The 14835-nt window shown below is 35.0% G+C and overlaps 1 long non-coding RNA gene across 2 annotated transcripts in view; it reads right to left on the reverse strand.

Moving 5' to 3' along the window:
• LOC124989742 (uncharacterized) overlaps positions 1–3361 on the reverse strand; it is a 55427-nt gene extending 52066 nt beyond the window's left edge. For both annotated transcript variants that reach the window (XR_007109610.1, XR_007109609.1), the window contains exon 1: positions 3312–3361. This is a non-coding gene — a long non-coding RNA (uncharacterized LOC124989742). The remainder of the gene's footprint in view (positions 1–3311) is intronic.
• Between the last annotated feature and the right edge of the window lie 11474 nt (positions 3362–14835).

Here is a 14835-nt window from a genome sequence, read left to right on the forward strand (position 1 = left end):
GAAGTACAGAATAATGCTATAAAATAATCAATGATATAAAGTCAAGACATACTCAAGAATCCTTTAAAAATGTATAAAAGCCTAGGTGATTTACAAATACACACACACACACACACACACACACACACACAGCTCACGCTCAACAATGGAATCCAGTGGTTTAACAGAGAAAAGAGTTCCCAGTAGGATTTTTTTTTTTTTAATCTGAACAGTAATTATAGCATCACATTCAGGAAAATGATGAGGCAGATTTCATGGAGTGCTTTGAGAATGAAAAATGGCAACAGAAACTAGTCTAACTGGTAAATGTTTTCATCATATTACACAGGATCAGTTTTCTGGAGAATATTTTTGTTTCTCTGACAAGATTTTTGTATCTAAAATGAAAACAAAAATCATCTATCTGTAAATATCATTTGTATTTTTAAAATAATGTTGCAAAAGAAATCTTGAAATATTTCCACTGTTGTTGGGGCTTGGATGGAGGAAGGAAATGGGCAAGACCCAACCCTTATTGAAAACCACTGGAGAATACAGAACAAATTGGAATAGTGCATTTCTGCCCCTTCAAATCAAGTATATAAGAGTAAGGGAGTTCCTTCCTCTGTAATTACTTTTCAACCTACAAACTTGACTTTAAAAGAAGAACTTTGTGACCTATGGTTTGATTAGCATTATTACTTGGCCTCTAGACAATTTCTACATTTCTGTGGAAAAAGTGTAACCCTCCAATCAGAAGAAAGCCCTGAAAGTTTTGATGTAGTTTTAAACTTTCTACCTGTTCTTAAGGCTGTCTACTGGTTTTATAGGCTTTGAAGCCAAGGACAGAAGTTGTCTCATGTTAGTTAAAAACAAAAAATCACGTGTGTTTTCTAAAAGTGCACTAGCATTGAGTAATTGTTTGAACACACACACATACACAAACAAAAATGACAAGCCCGAACTTCATATTAGGTAGACCAACTTTGTTCTTTATATTTGATTTCAAAATAACTTTCAGTTATATGTAGCCATGAAAAAGATCATGCAACTAACATACATATATTGGTACTATAATTGACATGGAATTTGATCATATTAGAAAAATTTTTATAAAGTCATAGTAAGCTAGATCTTAAGTTGTAATTTTAATCAAATGTGTTTTGTTTATGGTTTTAGTAGTTTTACCATTCAAATGTCAATACATCAAATAATATCAAATTTGAACCATTATTTAAATATTTGCTTTATGATTTCTAAAATATTTAGAAGGAAAGAAAAATCAATGTCAAGAAATGTGAATTAAGCTTAGTAGCTTTTGGTTCAAGAAAATCTGGCTGAAAAGTTGTATCTACTTTTATAGTAAAGATGCCTAATAGAATTCTAAGCATTAGAAGTGATTTTAAATCTTTTAGCAGAACTCAGATTTATTTAATGAAATAAGGTTAACTTATTTTTTAAAAAAGTAAAAATTAATGGAGCTGTTTTCTATCTAGTCTTAAGTTACTTTAGAAGCAGGTAGAGAAAAATATTCAAAACTAATGATATTAAACCATTGAAACAAATCATACAATGTATTATTCTGTATTGAAAATTGAAAGTCCAGTTATTACTGTATTAGAAAACCTGCAATTTATTAATCCTTTTATATTACACTTGTAGGTATAATAATTTTTATTCAGGGATTTCTCAAAACATGTAAACTTTTTCAAGGTTTTATCCAATATAAAGAAAGTTGAGAATGATCGCTGTAATAGAAATAAATGCAAGCATATTATAATAAACTAAGTCACATTAAGTGAAAATAAAACAAAATAAGCTTTAAAAATTGAAGAAGTTCAGACTAATATAAATACATAATTTATGTGTATGCTATTTTAAGGAGGGAATCCTAAATGTAATGAAATGGAAAATTAAACTTAAAAGGTTAGAAAGATATACATCAACCATAAACTAAGCAAAAGGGGCTGTTTTCATTAAATCACTATTATATTAAAAAACGCACAAGTAAAATTATGACAACGATAGATATACAGATCACTACCTAATGATTAAAATTTTATTTCAACTGCATTTAATGACTTTAAATTGATTGTAACTATGTGACAATTTTAATATATTTAAAGTCGCATTTGCCCTATAGTCAGGCAAGTGTGATTGAATCTACAAATTTAGTGGGTATTTTAAAATCTATATCCTAGAGATAAATGGAATAGAAAAAGAATCAGAAATAATGCATGTAGATTTTAAGAACTCAATAAGAGCAAATTAAAGATATTCGCCAAGAGGGAACACACAAATTGAAGAACACTCAAGGAACATTTGGGAAATTGTTACTGTAACAGTCCATAAAGTTGGTATCCACAAATACCAAAGATGACATACAGCATATAATAACTGACCACAATAGATTCACTCTCATTTTGTGTTCCAACGAATTTCACAATTCTATTCCAAGTTCAAGTGAAATTCCACAGTTCCATTTCTGAGAGAAAAAAGTACATGTTTGCCAAAGACATAAATAATGCTAATCATAGAAACATTATTCCTAAGAGTCTAAAGAAAGAAGGAAGACTAGAATTCAAATCTTCATCAATAATAATAATAATCCTAAATCATGGTATCTTCAGAAAACAAGATTCTATCTAGCTAATAATGACTGCTACATGAACTATTATAGCTGAATCTCATACATGAAAGAATTAATGAAAAAAGATAAACCCAAAAGATTATGAGATGGTATGGGGAAAGGTTTAAAAATGAGACTGGGAAGAAGCATTAAGAAAACATGGAATATTGCAGAGTTTGTATATCGAATTGAATAGTAGTACAATGAATAGTAAACGTATAAATGATCAACAATTTATACACTTAAAATTTAAGCACTTTAGAAATGCTACATGGTAATAAAATAAACTAATGAACCAAAGAAGAAATACTAAAAATTGAAATAATAAAAAAACTAAAATAACAAAAATTGAAATATATTGAAAATTGAATAAAATAAAAATCCTAGGAAAATGTATAGAAAGCAGAAAACTTCAGAATTATTGATATAAGTAACAACATAATATACTAGAATAACTCTAATTAGGACACAATAAAGATAAGAGCAAATAATAGCATAATAAGATAAAAAGATACATATATATGTATCTTAAGGGAGTATCAGTAGGTGCATACATATGTACACAGAAATTTAGAACTTTAAAACTGAAGAATCTCATCTTTTTGAAATATCTTTCAAAAATTGAAATTGCCAGATTTATTTTAGACAGTATTTTTCTTTTATTTCTTGATTTCTTTTTCTACTTTCTATAGAGTTTTCTTACCTGATTTGTGAGGCGATCAACATGGAATTTTGTTCAATTATACTTTAAATCAATATGATATTTATCTTGTGTTTGAAATTACAAAATCCATTGACCTTTACTGTGAGAATGATTGTGTCTGAGTTTATATTTAACATCCTTTTAATGTTTAACTTTTGTCTCATATGTTTGCTTCTTTATTTTTTCAGCATTTGAAATAACCAACAACAGTTACTATTACTCAGTGTTCCTTCTCCATTAGTTTTTCAATTATACATGGTTTTACTATTGCTATGCAGTTTATCCTCAATATGACAGTGCTCCTCTTAACATTAACATAAAAAAAAAAATAGTACCTGAACCACTTTCTGGAAAATGTAAGCATCCAATTCACTAAGCTGGGTGTATCCTCCTTCCACCTAGTGATTTTATTGCCATGCATTTTATTACACTGTATTTTATAGATTCATCATCATACATATTAATGTGTATTTACATTTATAATTATCTTTTCCTGTTGCTCTCGTTCCTTTCTTGATTCCTGTTCTTCATTATGGGATCATTTTATTTCTTCCTGAGGAGATCCTTTAGAATCAGGATGCTCTAGGGCATAGAGAATGTGAACAAGGAAGGACATAAAAACTTTAGATAAGGTTCCTATTCATACAAAGGTAAGACGTTATGGCCAAGGGTGAGAACAGATATATTTCCCATGGCAAAGAAAGATGGGTCAGAGTGAGTCTGCCTGATGTTGGAAAACCTTTCTGGAAGAGCACGGCTATCATCGTCACACAGGGTGACTGCTGGGTGGTGGGAAAACTTGAGGGCTGGCCTCAGCTTGTCTTCATAGATGGTTGGCCAGTGCCACCCGGCTTCACATGCTTCTGTATTGGCTGTCATGTTGAGAAACAGCACACCAGATACAGGAAGGAAGAGCCTTCCTACTTCCCTGGTTTTAGAGTCTTTGAAGCTGGATGGCAAAGGAGGAAGACATATCGGGTCAAGTTCTAGTGCCCTAAGGAAGATAAAGAAGAGTGAGTTATGATAAGAGGTATTTTCCATAACAAGGACAGTTAACCTATTAGCACTTCAGCTTCCAAACACACCTTTCCTACCTGAGCCTCCATAAAACAAAACACGACTCTACAATTCCATCTAATAAAATGTTGTATCCTTCACATATGTGAGGTCCTTTCCCTCTCGCCAAGACCATGAGACCCACAATCCCATAGCCATCACTGTTTGTATTTATCACAAATCAAATTCAGTCAAAATTTCACCTAGTATTCTGCTGTGTAAAGACTAAATTATAAAATTAGCCACCAATATATTGTATTTTAAATTTAAAAAGAGAAAAAAAAAGAGAATATACTAAATTTAAACTCATACACACATACATATATAAAAAGCCAAAGGAAACTATATAAAAATAACTTTAGATTACATTTGAATATTAGCCTTACCTGCTGTTAATATTTATGATTTCTTTCTTCTATAAGTTCTCTCATATCCTCTTTCTTGCAGAAAAACATTTCAGCTGGCCATCACTTCCCTAGGCAGTATGACTCAAATCCTCCTTTTGAAAAGGATGAGCCTTTAAAAGTCCTGTCCTTTGTTTCATATTTGCTTATTCTGTCAATAATCCTTACTATTGCATAAAGAGGTACAAAGAGCAACCCCCAGAGACTCCTGTGGGTCTCATATGTATTCTTCTTTATATTCAATGCAAAGTTGGAAGTTTATGTCACCTTTGTAATCATGATCAGTCACTCAAATAAGAACAACCCATTTCAATTTGCTGAGTTAGTGTCATAAGGAACAAAAAGAAAATGGGCATGTGGCATTTTCTCTTAATTCCCTGGAATCAATATTTTGTACCTGAGAGTTAGCATTCTTCCTTTAGGGAAAAACAAATCTCACTGCAGTAAAAGTAGAAGTTCTTGACACAAGAAACAAATATTTTGCAAATGGATTATGAGGCACAACAGTGAAGAGTTTCTTCTACTTCCTTTCTTTGTATTCTGAAAATGTAGAGACTACAATATAATTTTTTTGATAAACTTAAAGGTTACCTTCCAACTGGCACTGCAATTAAATCTTCAGGGAGCCATTTTATCTTTCTATTAAAATAATCCCTTCTACGTGATGTGCTAATACAAATAAATTATATGATCACGAGCCAATTTCTTCAGGTTCTCTTATGGGAGATGCATTCTTTCATGAGAAGCAATGGCATGTGTCATACAATGATGGTTTATAGGTATTCTGTGAGTCTACCAATGATTGTGCTGGTGGAGGCAGTCTTGGGAGATAAGGAAAATATATGGAGATTACTATATACCCACGGGAAGAAAAATCTCTGTTGCCTTTGCAAAGAGAAAGTTCAATGAAATCTATCTGCCACCAAGTGTCTGACTTGTATCTTGTGGAATGATGTTGTAATTGGGGCTTAGTACTGATTTTTCCTATTAGCATTAGGCTATTAACATTAGTGTTAACAAGGTCAACCTTGATAAGAAGAACATATTTTTTAATCCATGAATATCTTCTATTCCTGATACTATATCTTTCTTTTTTTTTTTTTTTTTTTGCTGTACTGGGGATCACACTCAGGGCTTTGTGCTTGCGAGGCAAGCACTCTACCAGTTGAGCTATCTCCCCAGCCCTGATACCATACCTTTTGTTTACAGTGCCCTCGAGCAAGTACTTTAGTGGTCTGAGAGAGAAGCTAACTGATAGCCACAGTGAATGTCATTGTGTCCACTTGATTATTGAGAACCTTCTCTGCAATGCATTTTCTTTGCTGATTATTCATATGAGACATAAACATATTTATATTTTTAAAAGAAGAATCATACCCCTTCCCAAGACTTCCAATTTTCCAACTTTATTCTTTCCAAGTCCCTGACCTTTCATTCAAACTATTAACAGCTGCTTATGAATCAGAGTACATTTGTATTCCTGGCCAAACTAAATGGCCGATGAAAGTGGAAACAAATTGTACTGCTCAAAATTCTTCCCACTGGGAAGATTTTCCTTTCTTACTCTACTTCAGAATCATCCCTGAGTAGACTTACAATGACACAATCATTCACTTTAGAATGGCACCAGTGTAAAATACAGGCTCATATTTTAAACAGGCCCAAAATCAAATTCTTAGTCAATTAAATATAATGAACACAGGCAATGGTTGGGGGAGAGAAGATAATATACAGAAGCCAGTGACAAGGAAGTGCAAGAAGTATAATCCACTTGCTCAATTTGTTTGAACCTTTCAGGCATGACTCATATCTTCCTTTTACTTAATATATTTCTGCTGTTCATGCACAACTTCGTGACTTTGGATTAGACGACAGTTTATGATAGATTTGTAGGTTGAATGATCATCTGATGTTATGACTTAAAAATAGGAGGTGTCCCCCAAACCTTCTGTGTCAATCAATACAGAAATATTCAGAGGTGAAATGATTAGATTGTGAGAGCCATGACCTAATCCATCCATCCTACTTTGAATTAATTAAGTGGGCCACAACTCGAGGCAAATGAGGCCTGGCTGAAGGAGGTGGGGTTATAACCTGGGAGGGTTCGTCTTCCCTGTAGGCCCTTTCCTTTTCTCACTCTCTGCTTCCTGGCTGCTGTGAATGAGGCTGTACTCCACCATCCCCTGCTGCTACATTGTTCTGCCTCACTTGGGCTCAGAGCAATATAGTCAGTCCACCATGGACTGAACCACTGATCCAGTGAGCCTGAATAATCTTTTCCTCCTCTAAGTTGATCTTGTCAGTCACAGCAATGAAAGACTGCTAATAACATCATTAGGTTATTTTGTTTACTCTAAGACCTAGTAGTAAACATGAAGTTATTTCTGAATTTTGTATCTCTATAATTTTCATTTGATTTTTTACATGCAATTGGTCAACTTGTTCTCTATATTCTTAAATATTTTAATCATATACACTTTAATGTTTGTGTCTCTTATGCACTTTTTGAACATGCATAATTTGAGGGCCATGGAATATTAACATGCAAATATTCCAGGTCCAGGAGCAGAGCAAGATGGCAGCTGAGAAAGACCCTTCAGCAATTATTTCCGCACAGTCATATCAATTTGAAAAATTCTTCATACAGTAAACTATCTTCACAAGAGCGAAGAAAGCCAGATAAGGGACGACAATGCCTGGATCAGCACAGCAGTAAGAGAAGATGCACTAAAGAAGGCAGGAAGGAAACAGTTACCCACTTTTCACCTCCTCAAGCTCCAAGCATGGTGGATGGAAAGAGATGTTTTCTTCTTTGAGGAGGAAGGAGGAATTAAGTTCAGACCTCGAATTTGAAACCCAGTTCCAGGCCTACCTGGTGAAAACCCGTGCTGGACAAAGCCACTGAGACTCCATACCCAGGTTAGTACCTATAGACTCAGCCATTAGTACTGAGTTAACTTGGCAACTTATGGCACCACCAACCCTTCCCTAGACTTGGACATCAAAGGGTGGAGCCAGGTTCCACTCACTGTGGATAAAGCACAGAAGGAAAGTTATCATAATATTTTTCATTGGATTTCAGTGCTTTGCCCCTGTTTGGTGAGACCCAATAGTAGGCAGAAAACAAAGACCACCATACCCAGGCTACTATTCACAGGTGGAGTCTCTAGACCTGCTCCAGCCAAAGGCTTCTCTCCGGTATCATTGCTGGCCTTGGAGTAGGCCTGTCTCCCTACTCCCAGACTATCTATGTGTGCATCTGAGAGGTAGAGGGACTCAGCATCAGCCTTGCTGGCCAATGGACTGACCACCTAGCCCCCAAACTCAGGCAACACAGTTATCCTCAGACCGGAGCACAGAGCTTTCTCTAAACCTGTTCCAGCAATATCTGTACTCCAGTGGGACTGGCTCTCATTTCTTCCTGCATCAACGCTAACTATAACATGAGTCTGGCTGCGCTCCTGAAATTGTACAGGTCCGTGAAGCTGAGACTCCGTCAGGACATAGCTTAGAAAAGCTTTGGTGGCTGAGAAATCACTTATGTTACCCTAATCATGGGCAGCATAATATAGAGCAAGATTCCATTTGCTGAGAGGTGGGCAGGGCCACATGAATAGAACTGTGCCTTGGGTCTAGGTACCAGAATGGTGAATCTAACAGTAGAGAGATCCTAATAGTCCCATCTCCTGGACGACCTGTGGAGAGAGCGTCTGAAAGAGACCTGGTGTCGAGTGTACACACATGGTCCCAGTTAATCAATCTTTTGTTCTGGTCACCATCTTCTATATCTGGCTGCAGCGGTCTTGTTCCACAAGTCCATCTCAGCAGTGGGAAGACCATCCTAGTGTGAGCCTTGCTCCTATCCTACTGCTGTGCTGGTCTTGGAGCTGTGGGCTCAGGCTGTGACACTGTGTGTGGCATTGGTGGCCACAGGCATGGCATAGGAGTCTGAGACTGGCCCTTCCAGAGTGATTCTGCTTGGAACTGGGCAGAATCTCACAGTGCCTGATGAAAGGTTGTGATTTTGAGGGAGGTACCGTCTGCAGGGGCATATTACCCTGTTTAGGTGTTCCTCCAATTCATGGTAAGTCACACACAGACTGTGGGTGGGAAGTGTGGGCTCATGTCATCTGTTGGTGATGAAAGAGTGACAACAACACACCAACAGTCAACTCATGACCTATCTGAACTCAGGGCATCCTCTAGTAATGAAATATTGGACGTGAATACAGGTTTGGAAAAAAATAAGCCGATTTCTTGGAATTTCTAAAAAGATGGGCACAAACAAAGCCAGATTATAAGGAATGGAAGAGATAGATAATTTGTCAGTACCCCAAAACTGTCACATCCCAAAAAGCATGAAGAACTTGCGGGGAATCAGGACCTCACACAGCAGTCAAAATAAGGTACTGGAAACCAGCCATATAGTAAGGAGTATGACCAACAGATGGGGAATTTAAACAGCTGTTTAGGGGAAACTCAAGGAGCTTCAAGAAAACACAGAAAATGGTTCTATCAGACACTTAACAGAGAAATGGAAGCAATTTTTAAAAATCAATTATCCTTGAGCTGAAAATAAATTAAGAAAATCAAAAATATCAAAGTAATCGGCTTAAAGACAGGCTATGTAAAAATACATCATTATAAGAGAAATAAAGAAATAGAGAAGAATAAAAAACATTGAAAGGTATTTTGGGACAGCATTAAAAGAACAAATATTTGGGTAATTGTTATTCTAAAAGGATTTGAGCACTCCAAAGATGCAGGAAGTTCATTCAAAGAAGTAACACAAATCCTTTTATCCTTCTCAAACCTAGAGAAGAACAGAAACAGCCAGGTGTGAGAAAGGCAAAGGTCACCAGCCAGATCTCACTCAACCAAGTCTGACTCAAAAAATAGTAGCAAAATCTCAAAGACAGAAGATGAAGATTCTCAAGGCAGTAAGAGAAAAGAACTAGTGTGTAGGGGTGTCCTAATGGTCCAGGGCAAACATCTCAGCAGAAACCTTACAGGTCATGAGGGCATGGGACAATATTACCACCAAGCTGAATGAAAATGAAACACAGCAAAACAAAACTGTCAACCAAGAACACCCAGAAAAGCTACCCGTTAGAAATGAAAGAGAGATTAAGAGATTACCAGTTGAATAAAAGCTCAGAGATAGGTCTCCCCCAGACCTGGCCTACAGGAGGTGCTAAAGGGAGCTCTCCAAGGGAAAGGAAGAAATGTTAATGTGTAAGAAGCAAACATTGGAATGTATAAAAATCACTGGTAAGAGTAATTATATGGACAAATCCTGAACACTCTACTGTGGCAAACACAATGCATTAAACCATTAATGTGTTCTAGATGAAGACAAAAATCAAAACACTTAAAAATCCATATTCTCTTAATATGTTAAGAGAACTACATTACAGAAAAAGAAGAATGAAACATCAAAAATTCAAAAAGTGGGGAGGAATCAACTCCAAATGCAGAGTATTTTATTTGTGTATTTCTTTTTTATTTATTTATTTTTAAAATTTTCTTTGTGATCAGGTTATCCTATTTTCATTTCAACAAAATGGCTTATTATAATCCATGGATGTCTTTTTGTAAACCTCATGGTAACCATGAAGCAAATTCTGTAAGAGAGAAATTGAAAATAATAAGCAGGGAGTCAAAACGCTTTACTAGAGTAAATGATTTAACCACAAAGGAAGCTGTAAGAGAAGGAAAAAGAAACAGAGGTTTCAGGGAAATTGGATACACGTCTTTTGTTTTGCAAATAGAAATGTATAAAAGCTCTAGATTATCAAACTATCTACATGAGCATGGCACCTGAGGTCATGGGGAAAAAAATGAGATCACCTAGGAAAAGGACATGGAATTAAAAAAAAAAATAGCCTACGGTATAATTTTCAGAAACAACAGCATTTATGTGAGGGAGAAAAGTCTTAAAACAACAATCAAGAAAGCAAAAGTAAACTGAACAGAATGAAAGTTCATCAAAATTTAGGGAATTGGATACTTTTTGATGACAAAAATATTCAATGTATGTAAGATTGGGAAAGAAGTTACAGAATTCTTGTATTTCCTTTGGTGGCTGTAACTTCATGGTTAGAAGTGTGATTTCAGTGTCTAATTGAAGGTATTCACATCTTGTCTCTACCACTAATAACTGTGTGACCTGCTTAAGCTCTATGTGGTCAGCCTCGACTTTCCTCTCACAGAGCGGTCTTCAGTATTAATACATGTGACTACTTAGAACCATACCTGGTACATATGAGAAGTGCTCATAAACACATTCCCGTTATTGTCATCACTATTATCATCATCATCATCACTTTTACTACTCGTATTACTTTATCGAGCAAAAGTGACACACTCTAGAGTGATAATGGGTAGGACAGGCAGTGGGTTGAGGAATTAATGCAAGCTTGGTCAGATGAAATAGAAAGAGTAGGTGATAGTCTGCATGATCTATTACATGTTTGACTTTGGATGGTGAGAGATAAATTGGTAAGGGAGTTAAAGGAATATATTTCCTTGTGTTTAATTTTGGGGAAAAGGGTATATTTCTTGTTGAAGGGAAATTATCAATGTCAGAAACACTGAGACTAGAGAAGAACAATGTTTGTGAGAATGTAGAAAGACACTAAACCTAAGATGTAGGTGAAGAGATTTGTTTAGGTATGAAGAATGAAACCTCTTTATTGAAGCTACAGATATGCAAGCTGAAATATTGGAAAGTTTATACACAAATGGATTATTAGTAACAAATGGGTATAATTGAACATACTTTTACACCATTTATTCTAATAATATATATTTCATTTTTCTTTAGCTTATCAATTTATTTATTTACTTATGTATTGCTTCATTAATACACTCATTTGGCAAATGTTTCTTGGGTACTTACTAAGTCCACCAGTGTTCACAAATGGAAATATAAAAAATTACAGCTACAGTCTGTGAATTTTTTAAGAGGCTCAACCAGCTGGTAAGGAGCCTATGAACCTAAAGCACAAGAAGTTAAATCAAGAATCAATAAATGGGATTGATTCAAACTAGTTTTTCTCAGCAAAGGAAACAATAATGTGAACAAAGAACCTAGAGAGTGGGAGAAAATCTTTACCACATGCACCATCAAAAAAACAAATAACCCAATCAATAAATGGGCTAAGGAACTGACCAGACACTTCACAAAAGAAGATATACAGTCGATCAACAAATATATGAAAAAATGTTAAACATCTCTAACAATTTAAGAGAAATGCAAATCAAAACTACTTAAGATTTCATCTCACTCTAGTCAGAATGCAATTATCAAAAATATAAGTAATAATAAGTGTTGGAGAGGATGTGGGGAAATAGGCACACTCATACTTTGCTGGTGGGACAGCAAATTGATACAACCACTATGGAAAGTAGTATGGAAAGTCCTCAGAAAACTTGGAATGGAGCTATCCCACTCCTCAGTTTATACTCAAAGGACTTAAAATCAGCATACTAGAATGACGCACCCACATCAATGTTTATAGCTGCTAAGTTCACAATAGGTAAACTCTGGAACCACCCTAGATGCCCTTCAAAAGATGAATGGATAAAGAAACTGTGGTATATATACACAATGGAATATTACTCAGCCTTAAAGAAGAATGAAATGGAATTTGCAGGTAAATGGATGGAGAATATACTGCTAAGTGAAATAAGCCAATCCTAAAACACCGAAGGCCAAATGTTTTCTCTGATATGTGGATGCTGATCCATAATCTGGGGGCTGGGGGGGGTTGGCAAGAGTAGGGAAAAATGGAGGAACTTTGGATAGGGTAAAGGGGAGTGATGGGAGGGGAGAATGTGTGGGGGTGGGAAGGAGGTGGAATGAGACAGACATTATCACCCTATGTGCATGTATGATTACAGCAACGATGTGACTCTGCATAAGGTACAGTCAAGGAAAAAAGAGAAGTTGTTCTCCGTTTCTGTATAATGTGTCAAAATGCATTCTACTGTCATATATAACTAATTAGAAAAAATAAAATATATCCGAATAAACCTCAATCAAAAGGAGTTTATTCCACAAGTCTCAGACTTATATTGAGAACATCAGCCTATCAGAGAGTAGACTACCAGGAAAGTCAGCCTATCAAGGAACAGTCTCCAGGCAGATACCAGGATTGCCTCAAGTACAACAGCCAACCAGAGTTACTTCCTAAAACTTGAATATGAGTGCAGCTATGTCTGGCAAGCTGCCAGGCGCCATCTTAGAGATCAGGCCACGGTGCGGCTCTGGGGCCCTCAGAGCCCGCCCCTGACATATGATTACAGCGACGATGTGACTCTGCATAATGTACAGTCAAGGAAAAAAGAGAAGTTGTTCTCTGTTTCTGTATAATGTGTCAAAATGCATTCTACTGTCATATATAACTAATTAGAAAAAATAAAATATATCTGAATAAACCTCAATTACATCATATCCTTCCAAATAATAAAATGTATGTAGAACATTCAAAAAAATTTAAAAAGAAGCCTATGAAGAGTAGAATCTAAAATACAATGAGAGTAGAGAGAGAATGTTGTATAATTCTAGAATAGGCTTGAGGGGTTGCTGTGTAGGTTGATGGACAGGAGTGGAAAATAAAGCTTCTTTTCTGTTTTAAAAACCAAGAAAATGCAAAGTGCTCTTAGGTTTGGCACTTGACTTTGATTTTCCAGTGAGGTTTTATGGAACCTCGGGTCAATTTTATATCCTTACAAGTTGCTACAGAGAAAACTAAAAAACTATGTATCAGAGCACAGTTTTCTGAGCCATTCGGGGCAACTTTACAATGATCCTTTTCATAAATGAGATCCTGGGTTTGCTATTTAAATAAAAACATATAGAGTTCTTCTGCCTTAATTTGTAAGAAAGACAATATGATGTAGAAACTTACTTAAAATATTTCAGAGATAAATTAAAGAAATTAAATTATTCCTTCTTTCAAAAAAAATCCATATAAGTAATTTCTATGGCACAGATAATCCAAATTTGTATTTCTTTGCTAGAATGTATATATTTTAGCAAAACTTAACTCAGTGGCACATAAAGCCTTTAATATATTTTATTATTTGATGATGTTGGCTACTTAAGAGAATTATGCATGCATGTGGAAAAAAAGTGAGAAAATAATTTCCTAAATATTTTAAAGATGTGAAATGTTTGAGAGTTTTATCAATCTTTCTAAAATGTTTTCTTTTTTAGCAAAGATACAAAATATCGCTGGAAAATTATTATACTGAAATGTTGTTTGCATGTTTTTAAAAGAGACAAAAATAAAATAAATATGCTAACCAGGGAAGAGTGCTAGCAACAACCCTAAGAAGAAAGAACGTGATATGTAGAAAAACGTGATAATTAGGATTGTGAGTCATTAGAATGTTAAAATTGAAAACTGAATCACATTAAAGTTATTAAAGTCAAAAGTTATGTTTCCTTAGTAACATTATCACAGTCACTTTACCCATATGTACTATTTTCTGTTCCTGTTTGGTTTATTTTGCCTCTGGTCTTCAGCCATTAAAGCAATATGAATTAAAATTATATTGTTCTGTTTTTCAAAGATTGCTTTTTTCCTCCTTATTAAAAAATAAGATTTAAAGAATCTGTCAGACAACCCATCTTACAGTTTCTCAAACACATGTGTTCTAGATACACCATATATACAAGAACTATATTCTGAAAGCAATTTATTTCAACAGATATCTCAGATTTTCATTTATACTTAGCATGTGTAAAGTTGCAGGAATGGTAGAAAGAGAAACAAGTGGCTAAAATAAGAAGGGTTTGATCATCCTTTCCACATTAGGGAAGATTCTGAAATTACTTTGTTTGGGCATTTTAACAGACAAGAAAGCAAACAAGGAAAAATGCAAACAACTTTCTTTAATTGCCCTCCCTGGACTCTTTCCCATTTTACCACAATACTATTTTTTGTTAATTTTTTTTTTAAGTAGGAAAATAACTATGATCTCAAATGCTCAGTGATACTTGTTTACTTCCTCAGTTGCTAACATCTTAGGATAGAAAGTGATATTTACAATAC

The sequence above is a fragment of the Sciurus carolinensis genome, chromosome 7 (assembly GCF_902686445.1).
Source record: "Sciurus carolinensis chromosome 7, mSciCar1.2, whole genome shotgun sequence".
NCBI lineage: Eukaryota > Metazoa > Chordata > Mammalia > Rodentia > Sciuridae > Sciurus > Sciurus carolinensis.